We start from the raw sequence: 18,160 nt of genomic DNA, 5'->3' as shown, positions 1-18,160 counted from the left end.
CAGAGTGAAATATCTTGACAGTTACTGGACAGATTGCCATAAAAATCTGACTTGGTATTCGAGGTTTTGAAAAAAACAAATTCTAACAACTTTGGTGATTTTCTGACTTTCTTCTATTGCTGCCAGCAACTCTACACTATCACTATTTCAAGGAAATATCTCAACATGTACTGAATGGATAAAAATAATATTTTGTACAGATATTCATGGTTTACAGTTGATGTATTGTAATGACTTTAGTGGTCCTCTGACTTTCCACTATCTACAACAATTAGACGGATTCCAATGAATTTGAATAACTTTAATGCCATCATCAGGGAATATTTTTTCCAATCAAATGGCATTCCCATTAGCCTCAGCTGTACTTTGTGTTTGCATTACTTTGTGCGTGCTTATAAGGCCCCCAGAAAGTGTGCCAGGCTTTGAGGCCAATCTGTAGTGGCCAAACAGTGGAATTACAACTCCCAAGTTGGTCGTGTTATGCCATTGCACCCAAAAAGACTTGTTCCCAAAGACTTACATTGAGAAGGAGACATCTGTAAATCAGTAAATACTTTTTTAGTGCTACAACCATGAAATGACTCATTTCACTATCAGAATTTCATCTGTTTGGTCCAATAACATTTTGAAAGTCTAGAGGAGCCGCAAGATTAAATCATTTTATTCCCATTCAAGTGGAGGTAAAACTGGAGGTAGCTGGCTAGGCTGGGGGAAGTCTCGAGTGCACTTGCTCTATTATAATGATGCCGAAGCAGTGACAATCATCCAGGAAAATTTATATGCAGGAGTTGAACCTTTTTGGCTTCATGCTGCAATGAATTTATGATTCCAACACTGCACCCAGGTCACTTTATACATCAATCATAATGATGAGCAAATTTCCTTGTGCTAGCATGCTAAGCTATGATGGTGAACATGGTAAACATCGACAGAGCATATTGCTGTGAGCATGTGTAGGATTTAGTTTGATAACAGTCTCACAGAGCTGCTAGCAAGGCTGTAAAATGTGCATGAAGAAACATTTCACTTTTATGCACAAGTTGCAAAGGTACTGCAGATGCAAAGAAAAACAAAACGAAAATTAGAATTTGCCACAAACACTTCCATAATATGCATGCAGGGGTTCAATGGTAAGTCATAGTCTGTGACTGAGTGTGCAACAGCAAACATTTTACAGTGTGCAAATGACTGAACTGAAATGAGATCACTGATTCACATGTGGAGGAGAGCAGCTCTGCACAGTCAGTCATAAGTTGTCATGGTGGGAAAAATTAACGAGATGTAGAACAAACCTCCCAACAGACCAGACAGATCAGATCTATATGCTCCCTATGATTCGCACACTTTTATGGTCACAGATATATGATTAAGACACTGCTTCCATTCCTAACTGCATGATCATGACCTCTATGTGCTCTTCAACTGGTCAGAGAAACTGGCTTTCTGCAGTTGCATGCTTTATTTACTGAGGAACAAAGTGTCAAGGAAACCATACAGTAAAATGCTAATCAGGCATGTACCAAAGCACTCATGTGAGTATCTTTTTATTTGAATAGTCTTGTAATATACATTATTTTAATAAAGAGTCTTAGAAAAGTTCATGATCTTGTTTTGATCTTGCCAAACTAAACCGTTCATTCTTTGAATTACGCTAAAAAACTCTAGACACAAACTATATGAACTTGTTTGTGTCTACTCTTTATGCCACTATGGGCACACATAAACAAAAAAGTGGAATGGAAGTTTGATAACATTCTCACTTCTAACAGTGAAATAAGGAACTAATAAATATGCTCAATGTAAGCTAATAAGTTAGACCTGCCTTTAATCATTGAGGAAATTTTAATAAATGCTGTTGCCAGTGTTTCCATCTGGTTATCGAATAGGCTAATCTCACCATTCAATATACCTTAAAGCTGCACATTAAAAAGGCATCAGTGAGTTTAAATTTAGTAGAAAAAAAGGCATTCTTCCTAAAACTTAATCAAAGATAGTTGATAAACATTAAGAAACACTGAACACAAAGTCAAACATTTTAAAACTCAAAGTGCTGTCATCGCTCTTGGCAAACAGCAGGTTATTATTGGTTATATGAGGTGACATCATGTTGACTGGAGATAACATCATCATCATCATCATCATCATCATCACCATGATCCCACCTGGGGCTCAGAAGTTGATGAAAGCCTGGCTAAAAGAAAGGTGCACAAACACACACACACAAAAATAAATTCACCGAACTCACACTCATTTAAACATTTCAATCAATGTCTGAGTAGATCCACATGTGCTCTCAAACACACATATGCAGAGACACACACAAACGCACAATGAATTAACACTAATGTAGCCTGCGACAAAAGCCTTTGCCCTGTTCAGCCCGGTACTAATGCAATCAGAGGAGCCAAGAGCCTCACAAAGTGAAGCCATTTAAAAACAATTTGAGCTGGAGAGAAGAGACGAGGCCAGAGGGTCAAACCAGCCATTAAGGAATTACAGCTGAGGATCGATCACAGCTTGCTTAAGTGGACTCTGTTTCCAAGAGAAACCACCGCTCTTCAGCTTCTTTGTTTTGGGTTCCTGAAAAACCACTAGTGACAGGGTGAGGCTTTCACAGGTGTTTTTTTACTCTGTTTGCTTGTTAGAGTCGCCCTGTGAAGCATTTTCACATGAAAATACATTAATAATAATTTTAAAGTGGAGAAAAAGATGCTGGAAACACAAGTGTTAATTATGAGAAACACTACCACTGATTCTCATTTCTTCTCATTTCTATATAGTAGTCATATTTATATTATTATATTTTATATTATATATATATTATATTTTATATTATATTTGATAATGAGACACTGAAAATAAAAAAAACATTTGAATTACCAAAAAATATTCTTTGATTAATAAAATGAGCTATCTGAAAAACACAACATATTTAAAAGACTCCTATTCAGTCATTGTGTTTTATCCTCACAGCTGCAGGCATTATTCGGGGCAGTGGCTCCCACATGGGTTTGGATCATTTACTTAACCACAGACGGTCTTTCTGGTCTGTTCACCTTTTGAGGAATATCTCTTAAAATCTACTTCCTGGTTTGTTACAGGTGACAGGGAGCAGGCAGGTGTCACATTACAGCCAGATGGAGGTCAGATGGAAAGACAGAGATATAATATAAAGTCGTTAACATATTTAGAAGTAATTATAAATAGCTGTTGAAATAATAATAAAATAGCACACAAATGCAGTAAAGCTAAAAAAAAAATGACAAAAAGCGGTGTACAATAGAAAATGGCTGGAAAGCCAAATAAATGGTTGGGAAGATGTGATAATCGGCATTAGCATGAGAGCCCTAATCTGACAAAATGATAGTTGTCATGGAAGTAAAGCACACTATGGGTTGTTATTACAGTAATGAGTCATCCTTAGAGCTTAGCTTGCAGAATAATTGAGCATGTTAGAGGAAAAAAAAAGGCACTGACCACGCTGTCTTATGTAATGACTGAAAGCACAACATTAAAGCTAATGTGTTTTTGCAGGGATAGTGAAAAACTTTTCTCTGAATACTTAAAGTAATAGCACCTTTTGTGGTCCCATTTTGCTTTATGCACATTAAATATTAAATGTCAAAGTTGAAAGGTCGATCATTTGCTGTTTCTACTCTGTTACATTCAATCCAAAAAAATCACAACAATTTTGTGACGGTTAGTAATCACACAGTCAACCAAGGTGACCACCGCCCAGCTGCGTGATGGCTGTTGGGATAAAACGGGCGTTCCAAGCTTTGGGATCAGCAATTTATCATACACTCATCCTAGGGGCTCGACCGACACAGCACAGAATTAGGTTTATTGTTTCAGACTAGTCTTTCTAATTTTTTTGGGGGGGCAAATTACTAGAACTTTAAAAAAAATATTAAAAGTAATCTGACACAGAATAATGAGCACTTGTTGGAAATGGTCTCTACCTGTATATACTGTATAACCTGTGGTCACAAGTAGACAGAAATTCTTTTAAAGGGGTCACAAGCCAAAAGCTAATACCAAGACTAATACCAAGAGCTTTCTCAGTTTCCATATGGAAAAATGTTTTACTACGTCAAAGAGACACTTTGCAGATTTTCAACCAGTTTTAGTGTGATTAGTATGTGTAAATGAACTGTGGTTAACTTCCCCCCATCACACCAGTGCCTGGATCTTCCTGCTAATCTCTGAGCTCGTCCGAAACACATCATCTGGCATTAATTTCGCTGGTGCGCGGGCTGTTGCACAAAACAAGCACAATAGGTTGTACTTTGCATTTTCATATGCCTGCCACCAGGAACACAAGTAGTGTAGAAGTGGATCAAGAGAGAGCCCTCTCTCTCGCTCTCTCTCAAATTTAGACCAAACACAGAACTGTCAAACTAGGCAGTGCTGATCAAATATAAACCAACATTCTGTTACTGTCTACTGTTGTAAAAGGCCAAAACAGTAAAACAAAGCCATGCTGATCAAATATGAAACAAGATTCTGTTACTGTATTGCCAATTTCTGCAAGCTTGCATTTTGTCAACCAGCAGCCAGAGCATTTATTGGTGCATTGGGATGCAGTGCATTCTGGTAGTTGTAGGTTAAAAGCACATCCTTTTTTCTCAGTTTCTTCTGGTCGTGTAGCACCAATAAGTATTTGCGTATTTCTACTGCATGAACAACCAATTTTCACAAGAAGACCATCTTTCCAGCTCCTTTAATAGAAAACGCTGGACTAGATCTATAAAACAGGGATCATGTTTAGCACTTGGAGTATGTAAACATGACAGTGGTGACTAAGAGGTGAGACCCTCCTGTCTTTGGTGTCTAAGCTTCTGTCAAGGCTGCAGTCTAAGCCAGCAAACCCTCCCATCACACACAAACATAAAGTAGATTTAATACCCTGCTGTGGCTGGATTAAGTACACTGGCTTCTCCCACACTGTGAGGCCTGCATCACATGCACAGAGTGTATGAGTGTGTGTGTGTGTGTGTGTGTGTGTGTGTGTGTGTGTGTGTGTGTGTGTGTGTGTGTGTGGGGCCATCTTTGTGCGTCGGTGTGTCAACGTCACATACGTCCAGTCTCTTTATGTACATCTCTGCTGTTTGGTGCCATAGTGATGCTGCTCCAAGCTGGTGGCTTTAAGGTCGGTGGCTTACTGCCTTTTGCCAGGGACGAGCATTTTGTTCTAGCTTTGAATCTGTGGGTTTAATATCAGAATCACCAACATCAATTCTATGTCAAGGTAACTACAACTTTAAACAAAAGTACTACTGGTTCAATAAAGAGTACTGTCCTGAAACAAATATATTAAAATAAAACAGGGTGAGAAACTTGTCCTGCTGCTTCTATTGACACCCTAAGGCTCCTTACAGCTGACTCAGCTAATATGCACAAACCGTAAATACAAATTTTAACTAACTGTAACTCTGTACTAAACCTTAATGAATTGTTACAACAAAAAAAAAGTTTATCTATGATTAGCTATTTTGTTGCCTAATATGGCTAACATAAATACGCTGGATACAGACAAATTTTTTTTGTTTTTGTTTGTTTTTTTTCTAAATACTGGTGCCGAAATGATAATGAAGTGGCAGTCGACAACACAGATTATAATTTTATACATATGACAAAGTATAGATAAACTATTTCCAGGTATATAAAACAGCATAGTATAACAAAAACACAACAATCCTTATTTTTAGGTAGTCACAGACAGATGAAAACAAAGTTATAAATATTAATAATATATTTTTCCAATAGATGCATAGACACATTGTACCTTTTAGATCAAGTCACCAAAAATACTGAATTTTTGTTTGCTAGAGTTGGCCCCATTTACTGGACAGCAGACACATCAAAATGGTTTTGAAGTTTTACAATAATTCACATATTGGGCAGTTAGTGTTGTTCACAGCCAACTCAAAAAAATAATGCATTTTATTTGGGGAGCATGAATGCCTCTGATGAAATATTTGGACATGTTTTCATTTGTTATCTGTACCTCTGAGATGAGAGTGCTGATATGTGTAAAATGTCAACGTATTTTTGTCAATGTCTGGATGGATGGCCTATGGCTGTTTTCCTGTTTTTGTGTATGTTACATGTTATATCTGTCTTCTTAATATGTGAAAAGTTAATAAAGTTTATTGCTGTCGTCTGTGTTGGTGGTAACACACACACATATATATATATTCTATTCTATTCTATTCTATTCTATTCTTAAATTGTTTATATATATACACACACACACATATATTAAAAAATCTTCTCAATAACCCAGGTAAGTTGTTTTTTTTTTTTTAAGTTGCAACATTGATCCTCTGTCTGTGAAAATGTGTTTACACATTGAACTGATACTCATTGCCATAGCCGAACACAGACAAATTTCATTATACGTTTGAAATGGGGAGTTTTTGTCCAGTGATCAGCCAAATTATGTCTTGAATCTAATGCTCTGTCTTCATGACAACAAAGCAGTCGCCCTCTTTAGCCACCAGGCAGGCTGCTTCTTTTTTAATGAATTGCTGTCAAAGTTTCCAAAGACTCCTGACACTGGTGTGCTGTATGGAAAGCAAACGCCTTTCTGTGTGTCCTGTGAAATGAGTCGCCGTAAAATTCAGGCTGTACACATTGACCCACTTCAACCAGTTCCCTTTATTGGCTAACCAGCCACCCCCACCCTACGCATCCTTGTCTCAATGAATACAGAGAAAATGGTAATTGAATAATCGCACATGCAAAAGTTTTTACAATTCACATGAGGGCTGTTAAGTTTAAAATGCCTACTTTTCTTTATTTTTTATTTCTAAATGATCAAGATTGCTAGCATTAGCTAAAGCAACAGAAAAATGCTATCATCATAAAATTCAGTAGTCATGATCGATATATTGTGGACGATGATTGTAATTGGATATTTGTATCCAACTGTTTAATTAGCCCTAAACATTTACGCATAATTCCCTTTGAAAATAATGTAAGAGAACAAGAAGAGCAGCACAAAGAGAATCTCACACTGCATCATCAGGTGTTTGACTGAAAGCTCATCTCTGATGCTCTCAAGTGCAGCGCAGGATCACCAGAACAATGATCTTTGCATCAAAGATGGGAACAGAAAATACTATGACTTTAAAATAAAATGTTTGTATGTAGGCGGCTCAGCCTGCAGCTGATCATTACTCTGCATGTGCAGCTTCATGTAACGTGAGAGCCCCATCGATTATAGACCCCAATCAATAACATTGAACAGGCTTGCCCAGATGCGAACTCAATTGTGAGTGCACTCGGCGCGCGCGCGCTCTCTCTCTCTCTCACACACACTCACACACACTCACACACACTCACACACACTCACACACACTCACACACACTCTCTCACACACTCTCACACTCTCTCACACTCTCTCACTCACACACACACACACACACACACACACACACACACACACACACACACACACACACACACACACACACACACACACACACAGGAAGAGAAACACATCCCTAATACTCTTCCATATGACAAACACAACCCTAATGAAGTTTCCCATGTGCACCACTTTGCACAAGTAACACTAGCGCTCATGCTCGCTCTCTCACTCACACACACAAAATGCATGCACTGCAAAGTTGTCAAGTAAAAAATGAAGGTACACTATATCCTGATACAACATGTACAAAAACCACTGAACCGCATATAGTGCAGGAAAAACAGTATAACTATTTGTGTTTGAATTTGGACCAGTGGTTACACTCTGGACTCTTGAACGTGTATAATTCTCCAACGTGCATGCGTGTATCTGTCAGACTGTCAGAGTGAAACTTGCGCTGACAGAGAGAGGGGGGCTTTGTTTATCATCCGTGACTCTCACTGGTCATGCTCTGTGTAGCGGCAGAGGTGTTGTGCTACATACAACATTCACCAGTGGCTGAATCTCAAAACTAACTCCTGAGTGTGAATGTTAAATCTTCTCTGCTCAAGTTTGAAATCATGCTCATCATATAAAGCACAGATTCATATGAAGTACAATCACTTTTAAGGAGTTTAAATGTAGGGTTTTAACCATTTTTTAGAATTGGAGTGTAACGATACATTAAACTTACAAATCGGCTTATTGGCATAAAAGTTTGACTGAAAATGAATGATAGATGACAATTCTTTCATCAAAATTAGATGTCCCTCTTAACACAAGAGGCCAGCATGTAACATTATGTGCACTCATATTGCAAATTAAATTTCCCTGCTTATAATAAATGATATCAAGTCCTGTAATGTACTGACAAGTTAAAGATCAATACAGCTTAGACTCAACTGATGGGAGGTACATTAACTGATATGACAAGTCAAACAGCTAAGAGAGAATGCAACACAAAATGAAAGCAAAAACACTGGTGGAGTTTCACACTGTTCTACTGGCCCCAGGGTCAAACTCCACCTTCAACTCACTGATCGACTTATCTGCAGCCGCTGCTGCTAGTGTCAGTGTGAAAATTAGCATACAGTCACAGCTGAGTGACTTCATGAAACTCTCATTTCTCCACTGCGAACATCAAAGATTTTATTACAGTATGTTTGGAGGAAAGTGTCTGTAACAAACAATTTAGATCTTCCCTTTTTTTTGGAGATACTGAGCAGCAGTGTAAAGTTATAATTTGGTCAGCTACCAGCACAGGCTGTTATAATTATTTAAAGGCACCAAGGTATTGGTTTGTTCTTGCACTGTGTCTTGTTTTGGAATGCCATCCTCATTTGAAAATAAGCAAAACATTCACTTTCATATAATGTATTATCCTGTGTAAATACTCTTGTAAGCAAACAGTAATTAACACACAACTAACGCCTTGCACATATATGCAGTCAAAAAACTTCTCCTTCATATTTTTTCTAAACTGTGAACTCATCGTGATAAAACTCTGCATTCACCAACTGGCTTTTTAAAACTGTGCATAACGTTGCCAGATGACTTCAGATTTCTCTTCCCATACTGTGAACCTGCTGCTTTCCGAATGAGTGCTAACAACAGTTGTTATTGAAGCAAACTGAACAAACAGTTGGCTGGTTAGACCTCAGGTGACAGAGCAGCTATAGGCCTGCTGACTGTGCACTCTTCCAGTGCATGTGCGTGTGTGTGTGTGTGTGTGTGTGTGTGTGTGGGAGTGAGACCAGTCATTCATAACCACTCCCCATCAACACACACACACAAACACACACACAAACACACACCGTGTCAAAACCACAATAATACATGACAGCTCAAAGTCTAAGTCTGACTAAGACATACTGTGAGCATTAAACTCATCTCTGTAACAAATATACAAAATGATAATATTACAATTACAAGTTAATGTGTCATTCTACAAATTATAACTAAGATGTTTATTGTAAGCGTATAATAGGAAATATTGAAATGAAACAAACATGCAATTTTTAACTAATAATAATCATAAATGTAATCCTCCAAAAATAAACAAAACAGTAACGTAACTATCTCCAATCAAAACAAATTGGTGGACCCTTTAATCACTTCCATGTTGACTGACAGGTGCTTTAACAACTAAATCTAACGTATTAATGTTTGGCAAATGTTTGTACCTATCAGTTTTGTTAGTGAACACAGGAATACTATGTATAAATATTCATCTACAAACTCACTTAAACACAACAGCAATGAATGTCAAAACCTTACAGAATGTCCCTTAAAATCTTATATTTTAAAGTAGAATAATAGTCTGATAATCACTTACCTTCCTTGGTTAAACCAGTCCATAACAAGTCCAGAGCCGGCTGATTATCCCATGCCGGCCAGGCAGACGCACTATTTTTTTTTTCACACCATACACACAGTCAACACTGCACCTCACAACACGCACCACACAAACTCGTTTTGTATTTCCACTCTTTTCTCTGCGAGTCTACCTTTGTATGTGTGTGTCATCTGCGCCTAATGACAGCTGACAAACTACATGCCACAAATCCTCTCTCTCTCTCTCTCCCTCTCTCTGTGTCCCCTCCCCCCATCATGTAGACACTCACACATACTCCTCCCTGTCTCCTCCCACAACACACACACACACACACACACACACACACACACGCATATGCGCACTCCTCCCTCCTATTAGCCAATGTGCAGGAAAAAACTCCCTCTAGATACTGAATGATTTACATGATCTGCTGTCCTTAAATGATGGACTCGCATTACACTGTAGCAGTGTTACTTCATGTCAGTTTTACACAGATGTTACTGACTACACTCTAACTTGTGTTGCAGGTATACAAAAATACTGAGGCTGTAAGTAAGCTGTAGTAAGTTAAATCTTTCGAAAATGTATTTTCAGTGTTAACATTTTTTAAGCACTTAAATTGCTCGTACTGTGACATTTAAAGAATTGAAATTCTGCTTGTTTTGTAGTCGAGACATGACAGTCACACATTATACTCAGTGTTATGCGGTATTAGCTCTGTGCGATATTGACGAAAGAAATACGTCAATGGTAATGACTAATTTGTGCCTAATTCTAGGATATCGTAACAACATACACTATATAGCAAAAACCATAAGGACACCTGAGCATTTTACCTATATGTGATTGTGGTACTAATCTGCTGACGCAACAGTTTCCACTTTTATTTGAGGCTTTCCACAAAATTTTGGATCCTGGTTTCAGGAGCCTCTTTTACACTGCCTCTTTAATGCAGGAATTTCACGTTATTTTGCTGCCTCACTTAGCCATAAATAAGTACAACTTCAGAATATAGGGACACAGTTCTGTTTCCTTTAGGCAGTCAACAGAGGTAGTAACAATTTGTAAACGGTACAGCTGGCAAGACGGGGTCATGGGTGGCACAGGTGTGATGTTTTGACAATGTTTTATGCATGCAACCCACCAGGGGAGATTATACTAGTTTAAAAAGTGTCTGCAAATTGGGAAAACAATGAAGTCAGGGAGCTCCTATTGTTATCGTTTATAAAATGCTGCCAACACATATGTTATAAACCAAACTAGACACAGACACTGTTATGATACATGTCACACTTGTCATGTTTCTTGATTCTGCGATGCCGGCATGCTATCTGAAATCACACAATATCGATGTCATTTGGTTCTGTGTGAAACTGCAAAACTGGCATAAAGAAGGGACTTTATAGTGCTCTATAGTGCAATCTCTGTGTAAAAAGGGGGTAGGGATTTGCTCAGCTTCCTGTTCCAGTTCATCCCATGAGGATGGAATTAAGGTAAAGGCTCAATGTCTTTCACACCAAAAAGAAAAAAATATTTTTTTCATGATCCTTTGTGCACTGGGGTATTGTCATGTCTTTCCAAATATATGTACCATTAAGATTTTCCTTTAGGGCTCAAGCCTGAACCATGAAAATTAACCTTTGACCTAACACGAGAGTGTCCACGTACTTTTAGTGGCCATATCATGTATTAACACTCTCACCTTGTCTGCACATACTGCACAGTGAAAGCAGCAGATTACCACATTAACAGCAGGAGCTCCCTTTATCTCTTGCCTTGTTTCATTCTGCAATGTTATATTGAATAAGGAAATAATGCATTTGTAAAGCACTGTCACCACCAGAAAACCATTGTTTGTTCAAGACCACAAACTTTCAAAATGAAAGCAAATGAAAATATATGAGAAACCGTAAAGCCAATCAGTAACAGAGAAAGAAAAAGAGAGAGTGAGAAAGGTTGTTACTTTACATCCAGCTCTCGCATAATAAGCCTTGTCCTTGTTTGGATAATAAGCCTCACACTAAGTGAGATGACAGAAAGCACAAGTGAAAATGAGAGACAGAGAGAAAAAGACACACACACACACACACACACACACAAGGGTAATTTTAAAAATGACAAAAGCTATAAGAGCTGGTGGAAGCAGCTGTGCTTCACAAGCCACACACAAACAGAGCTAGCAAATTAGCACAAATAGCTCTCAGTAGAGCATACAAACACACAAAATTAGTCAGGTTTACTGCCTCACTTAAACACACACACGTGTGCGCGCACGCACGCACTCACACACGCACACACGCACGCATCCACACACACACACACACACACACACACACACACACACACACACACACACACACACACACACACACACCTTCCCCATCTGTCACTTTCCTTGATGTCATGCCAGGATGTCCCTGTTTGCTTTTTGAGCTTGTTGCAACTACAGCCAACCAGTTTTAAAGCTCTACTGTATAAACTCTTTCAGGGGTTCTCGACCTTTGATCCAACTGTGTCAAGTCAGGTCAATTTTACATATAGCTCGATATCACTAATAACAGATTTACCTCAAGTGGCTTTCTGTGGTCAAATTTCTCATAATCCCACCTCCTCTTACTCTGATTATTATATTCTTCATAGCTATCATCAAACAGGTTGATGAGCCTTGTGGTGCTGTGTAGTAAAACACTGCATTTTTGAATATGCTATCACCTGCAATATATATACTTTTCTTTCAGAAAAATATGAAGGGAGCTCTGACCAAATTCTACAGAAATGACGATGATGTTTTTCAAACCCATGAATAAATATTGGTTTACATTTTAAACTAGAATTACCAACTTGCGGTTGTATGTCTCCGTTAGCCATTCAAGTTGCACTCTCCGTTAGCTATTCAAGTTACACAGTTTACATCCATTTATTTCCAGACTCATATGTAGCCATGAGAGTATTGCTTCAAATATGGATGTTGTTGCAAAGATGCTACATATAATTTAGATGCTTCACACACATCTTCCCCCTAGCAGCACAGAAGCTCTTGTTATGGCCAAAAACGTGTTTTTTGAGGTCACAGTGACCTTTGAACACCAAATTGTTATTGGCTCATCCTTCAGTCAAAGTGTTCATAAGATATTGCATGTATGAGAGTGAAACAGATGCAAGGTCACAATGATATAGACCTTTGACCACCAAAACCTACTCGGTTCATGCTTAAGTCCAACCAGATGTTTGTGCCAAAGAAATTCCCTCAAGGGGTTCTGGAGTTATTGCATTCACGAGAATGGCACAGACGGTCAGACAAGCGGAAAACATAATGCATGATCATGAATCTGATCATGATATATTAAAGTAAAGAAAGAATGTATCAAACAGACATAATCATGATTAAATGAACTCACTCACCTCATACATCAAAGCATCCTGGGCAAACGTTCATCATCATTCAGTCCACTCTGTAACACAGAACAATAATGATCATTATGACAAAAGAGTTATACAAGGTTTTGTTTTTGCACTTATAAAAACATTGGAGGACTAGTGAGAGAAATATTCTATAAAGAACGGTCAAAATGAGTGCAGAAAAGGCTGAAATATCCAAACTTTTCATCCCTATCGTGGGTCAAGCTCTAACAACACTATAAAATAAACATTTCATTATGCAGCTCAATAGATGGTCATCGTCAAAAGATGTAAATGTGAATTTTGTAGTGCAAGATTTCTGTTAAAACTGTTAACTCTTAACGCCCAAGCTCACTGTCATCACGGGGGTTATTTTCTCACAAACTGTTTTTCACAATAGCAGTTAACTCACTTTGATGCGTAAAATTGTGGGCTTGTTGGATGAATAATGTTCAGTTTCCAGGGTTGAGGGAGATGCATCACCGCACCACAGGAGTCAATCCGTCATCACGGACAACTACAGCCACACCCAGGATCAAGTGTATGGAATTGTGTGTTTGACAAATATGCAGTTGAGTTTTTACCATGAAAAGTGATTTAACAGAATTTCAGCTTAAACATCCCCCACTGCTGATGCTGGAAGTCTCACTCTTGCCTACAATAACAAGAGAACCTGCTGCTTTTCCCAGACATTGACCCGGCCTAAGAGGACCATTCAGAGCGTTTTGAGTCCTTTTTCACACTGTGAGGCTGACCTGGGTCAGTATGGTGCAAGTCCAGGTTCATCGAGTTCCCACTAGCTTCGGTTCTCGTTCACAAACATCCTATTTTTACGAAACAATTTGTCTCACTTTACTCTAATAGCTGCACTGATGTGGAAACCTGCTTGAATCCTCTCTCAAATTTTACTTTTAATTGTACAATGTGTTCAACTTCTACTTTCATGCTGCATACAAACTGTGTCTCCGCTGACAAGCCAGATCACATGTCCTGTTGTTGTGCCCTCGAGCAATGACACTGAAAAAGTATACCTGCTCCCTCGATGTCCGTCACTCTGTGTTACCCAACCTCATCTTATGTAATCACATGAAAACTCCTGTTTTCAAGAAATATCAAATGTCACATGTTCTACTTGGTGAATCACATCCTCTCTCCCGTCTCTAAAGTGATGAAAATGTTTTGTGAGAAAGGTTACTATGACTTCTCCCTTCTTATTGCTATTTCTGGTTTGTCATTTGCTTTAATCAAGGCTTGTTGCTTTCAATGTAAATTTTTCAACTCAGATTCTGAAAACTGTAAAGTGGCATCAAAAATATCAAGGGCAGTCCTTCTCACTCAGTCAAAACTACATATGGGTACCAAATGTATTTTTAGCCTCTTACTGCCAATGATTTTATTATTGAGTAACACACAATGTTTGACCAGATTTAGTGTCATGTTGCAAGATCCACACCAAAACTTTTTCCCTAAGCCAGAGCGAGTCACTGTTTCCCAGCATTGATGCATGTCAGCTCTTTTAAACAAGATCCCTTTTGCTCCCCAGGTCAGCACATCACAGTTACTGTACCTTGACTACATTTGTGTGTGACTGATGTGCGCTTAACTTTGTACCAAATTTAATGTGCATGTTTTCAAGGAGCCCTGATAGAACCCATTTTGTCAAAAATCAGGCAACCTCGTCTGCACAACGGTCTATGATAACAAAGGCAAAACAGTCAGTTTGATAATGATTCACTGAAGTTTAAAATGCAACATGAAGAGACTGAGCTGTCAAGTCATAACAGTGGTGAAGCTGTAATTTGCGTGTGTGTGTGTGTGTGCATGTGTGTTTTGGGGTGGGAAGGGTTACTGTAATTGTGAGGACCGTACAAAAAGTAGTAAAAAGAAGAAGTGAGTTTTTTTGGTCAGCGTCCAAATCTGAGACATCTGCTGGCTCTTCCCCCTGGTGTGTGTGTGTGTGTGTGTGTGTGTGTGTGTGTGTGTGTGTGTGTGTGTTGTTACTGAGTATGTGTGTGTGCTGGTTTTGTGTGTGTTTGTATGTTTCTGTATGCAAGCATGAGTAAGACGGGTGCCCTCTCGGTCAGTTGGACACAGTGGACTCAAACCAACACACAACACTTCAACCTGCACCTGCCACCCCTGAGAAAGCTGCATATGTGGACATGCATCAGTGTGTGTGTGTGTGTGTGTGTGTGTGTGTGTGTGTGTGCGTGCGTGCGTGCGTGCGTGCGTGCGTGTGTGTCTGTGAGGGACTGGCCAACTGCTTTGTGAATTGCACAAGCACCCATGCAAGTACAAATGTTTTTCTTGCACACACAATGACAGAAAGAATCTGATTCAGCTCAGTTTGTGCACTTAAATGTTGTGTAAGAAAGTGACTTGTAACAGTTTGTTTTCAAACAATAATCTCAGGAAAGAGAGGCTCTTTCTCGAGCTCTGTTTTCTCAGGACTCAAATATTCTTCAGAGAGTGTTACGTATGTGGTTAAAAGCTCCAGGGGGAAAAAAGGTAGTCAGTAAAACCTGAGTTAAGATTATTCTGTCAAAAAAGTTGGGTTTCCTGCTGCAAGAAGACTGTGCTCACCAAAGAACCTTTCACTGAGGACAGCTCAGAATAGGCTTCTGGAGATAGACAGTTAAGGCTAAAAATGGGAAAGGGAAGCAAATAACTTGATCACACAACAACCTCCCTTGGGCTATAGTAATTAAGTCCAACTGAAAATAACAACTAGCCATCCCCTTCTGCAGCAAACAAATTGATCATGGAGTGGGAGGAAGAGTTAAAAAGAAAAAACAACCTCAAATTATCACTTTGTGGTTGTATGCCTCAGAGAACCAATCACGTTGCACAACAGTTTACATCATGTCAAATGTGTGTCACATGTCTGTGAAAACATGGATGCTTCACACACATCTTCCACCCACCAGTAGAAAAAATCTATACAATCAGTTTGAAGGAGGACATGGGGAGGACAAAGAGGTGGGAGGCATCTTTTTAATACCTGTGTGTCCCTTTGTATCATTCTGTGTCTTCTCACTAAAATCAGAGGTTTTTGCGGGTCCATGAACACAGCACAGCAGGGAGAGCTCTCCATGACTGTTTTTTTTTCCTCAGCAGCAGATTGTCACTGGCAGGGTGGATAATTGAGCTGTTGGTCCATTCGCAGCTGATCAACCCACATCAGTGGATGACAGAAGCAGCAGTTTGTAAGAAAGTCCCTGGTGGACTTTTGTTTGGTAATTTGTTTGGCAAACCAAGGTGTAGGACAAGATATGTGTCTTTGTAGGACAGAAGATGTTAGCTAGAAAGCTAATGCAGGTTGCTGAGTGGCACTCGTGTGTAGCAGGCAACTCTGTTACGAAGCTGTTACTTAGTGTGCACAAACAAATAAAAAAATGATGGAATGGCTTTTCAAAAACAGTTTAGAATTAAAATTTTTTTTTGACTATGTGCAGAGAAGTTCTCAGTCTAGGTAGACTGAGAACCAACAATGTTCCAACACAGATGAGGGCCACCATCATGGGACCAGTATATATTTCTTTCTTTTGGATACTACTTTTTTGCTCAAATGAAACCACAGGACATGCAACTGTCTATATGTATACTGTTGCAGATAAACACGGAGGTCCATTTTAAAATAATAGACACTTGTTTTATCCAATTTTAACAGATATTTTAAATATAAAAAATATATATAAATACATTTTAATATGTCTGTGGACTTCTAAGCCAGTATGATTTTAAGATGAGAAAGGGAAAATGCACAAATTCACAGCCATACTAATGGTTCATGCCCGAGACCTAATTTTGTTGCTGGTGAGTTTCACTGTTAATTATTTGCATATGAGGCATTGTGGTAGACTTTGGTAAGCAATCTCTCTCTCACTCACTCACTCACTCACTCACTCACTCACTCACTCACTCACTCACTCACTCACTCACTCACTCACTCACTCACTCACTCACTCACTCACTCACTCACTCACACACACACACACTCACACACACACACACACACGAGTAAGACACAGAGAGAGGGTAGAGTTTGGAGCCACAGAGAGTCAATGAGACACACACAGAGAGACGGCCTACTTCCTGACTGTGATTAATTTGTGTTTCTAAGCAGCTCTATGGTAACAAAAAGATCCACAGCCACACTGAGCTCTGAGCTGGTTAACTGTACAACCACATAACATAAGTTGCTCACAGTCTTATAATAAACTCTTGTAATATATAGAAACCACACTGCACTCTTTCAAAGGATGCCCCATCGGCAAGCGAAACACATTAGTGTTTCTTGCCTGTGTTGACAGGGATTTACGTCATCTTCATGACAATGTTTCATTAGGTAAATTTAAAACCGTGTGCATTTACCGTATGTGCACATGCATCAAATTAGAGAAACTGAACGGAGGTCCCATGTGCCATTCTAAGCTGTCATCAAGTCAATAAATTTTTGCCTTGGTGGGGTTTGTGCTTCTCTAGGCTGAATATTAGCCAATGTGTCGTTCAGAAATGTTTGCATATGTATGTGTTTCTTTTATACATATGCAGACTGGAGGTTCAAGGTATATGTCAACTAGGAAGCAGTGTCGCTTTTAGCAAACCCCTCAGGGGATCGTAGACCAAATCTGGAAATTGAAATCAATTTCACTCATCCACCGATCTGATCTGATCAGATCAGCTCTGAAAGAATTGACAGATCAATTATCCGCCCAACAAATCACAAACTGCAAACAAAAAAATAACTCATGGAGAGCCCTGCCTGTGCTGCGTTCAAGGACCTGCAAAAACCTCCAAATTTACAGAGGGGACACAGAATGATACAAAGGGACCCAGATATATTTAAAAGGAAAAAAGTTTGCTGGTATCGTCTTCTGCTAAAGGACAGCTTTTATTTTTACAGCCGCCCATTATCCTCGAACGCCTCACAGCATGCAGCATGCAGATGTGCGATGCTGAATCATAACAAAACAAACACTCTGCCTGTGTCAGTCTCAAAGCTGCT

General features: G+C 39.0%; 1 protein-coding gene across 4 annotated transcripts in view; it reads right to left on the bottom strand.

Moving 5' to 3' along the window:
* LOC121951104 (nuclear receptor coactivator 2-like) overlaps positions 1-18,160 on the bottom strand; it is a 63,824-nt gene that overhangs the window by 39,584 nt on the left and 6,080 nt on the right. For 3 of the 4 annotated variants that reach the window (XM_042497325.2, XM_042497328.2, XM_042497327.2), the window contains exon 2: positions 13,156-13,205. The gene's annotated coding sequence lies outside the window, so the exon portion shown is untranslated. Of the gene's footprint in view, positions 1-9,753; positions 9,981-13,155; positions 13,206-18,160 lie in introns of those variants that run through there. The other variant, XM_042497326.2, reaches the window with a different exon arrangement.

This window comes from Plectropomus leopardus, chromosome 12 (genome assembly GCF_026936395.1).
Source record: "Plectropomus leopardus strain MGB_pleo_1.0 chromosome 12, ASM2693639v1, whole genome shotgun sequence".
NCBI lineage: Eukaryota > Metazoa > Chordata > Actinopteri > Perciformes > Serranidae > Plectropomus > Plectropomus leopardus.
This window is presented reverse-complemented; position numbering and strand designations above follow the sequence as displayed.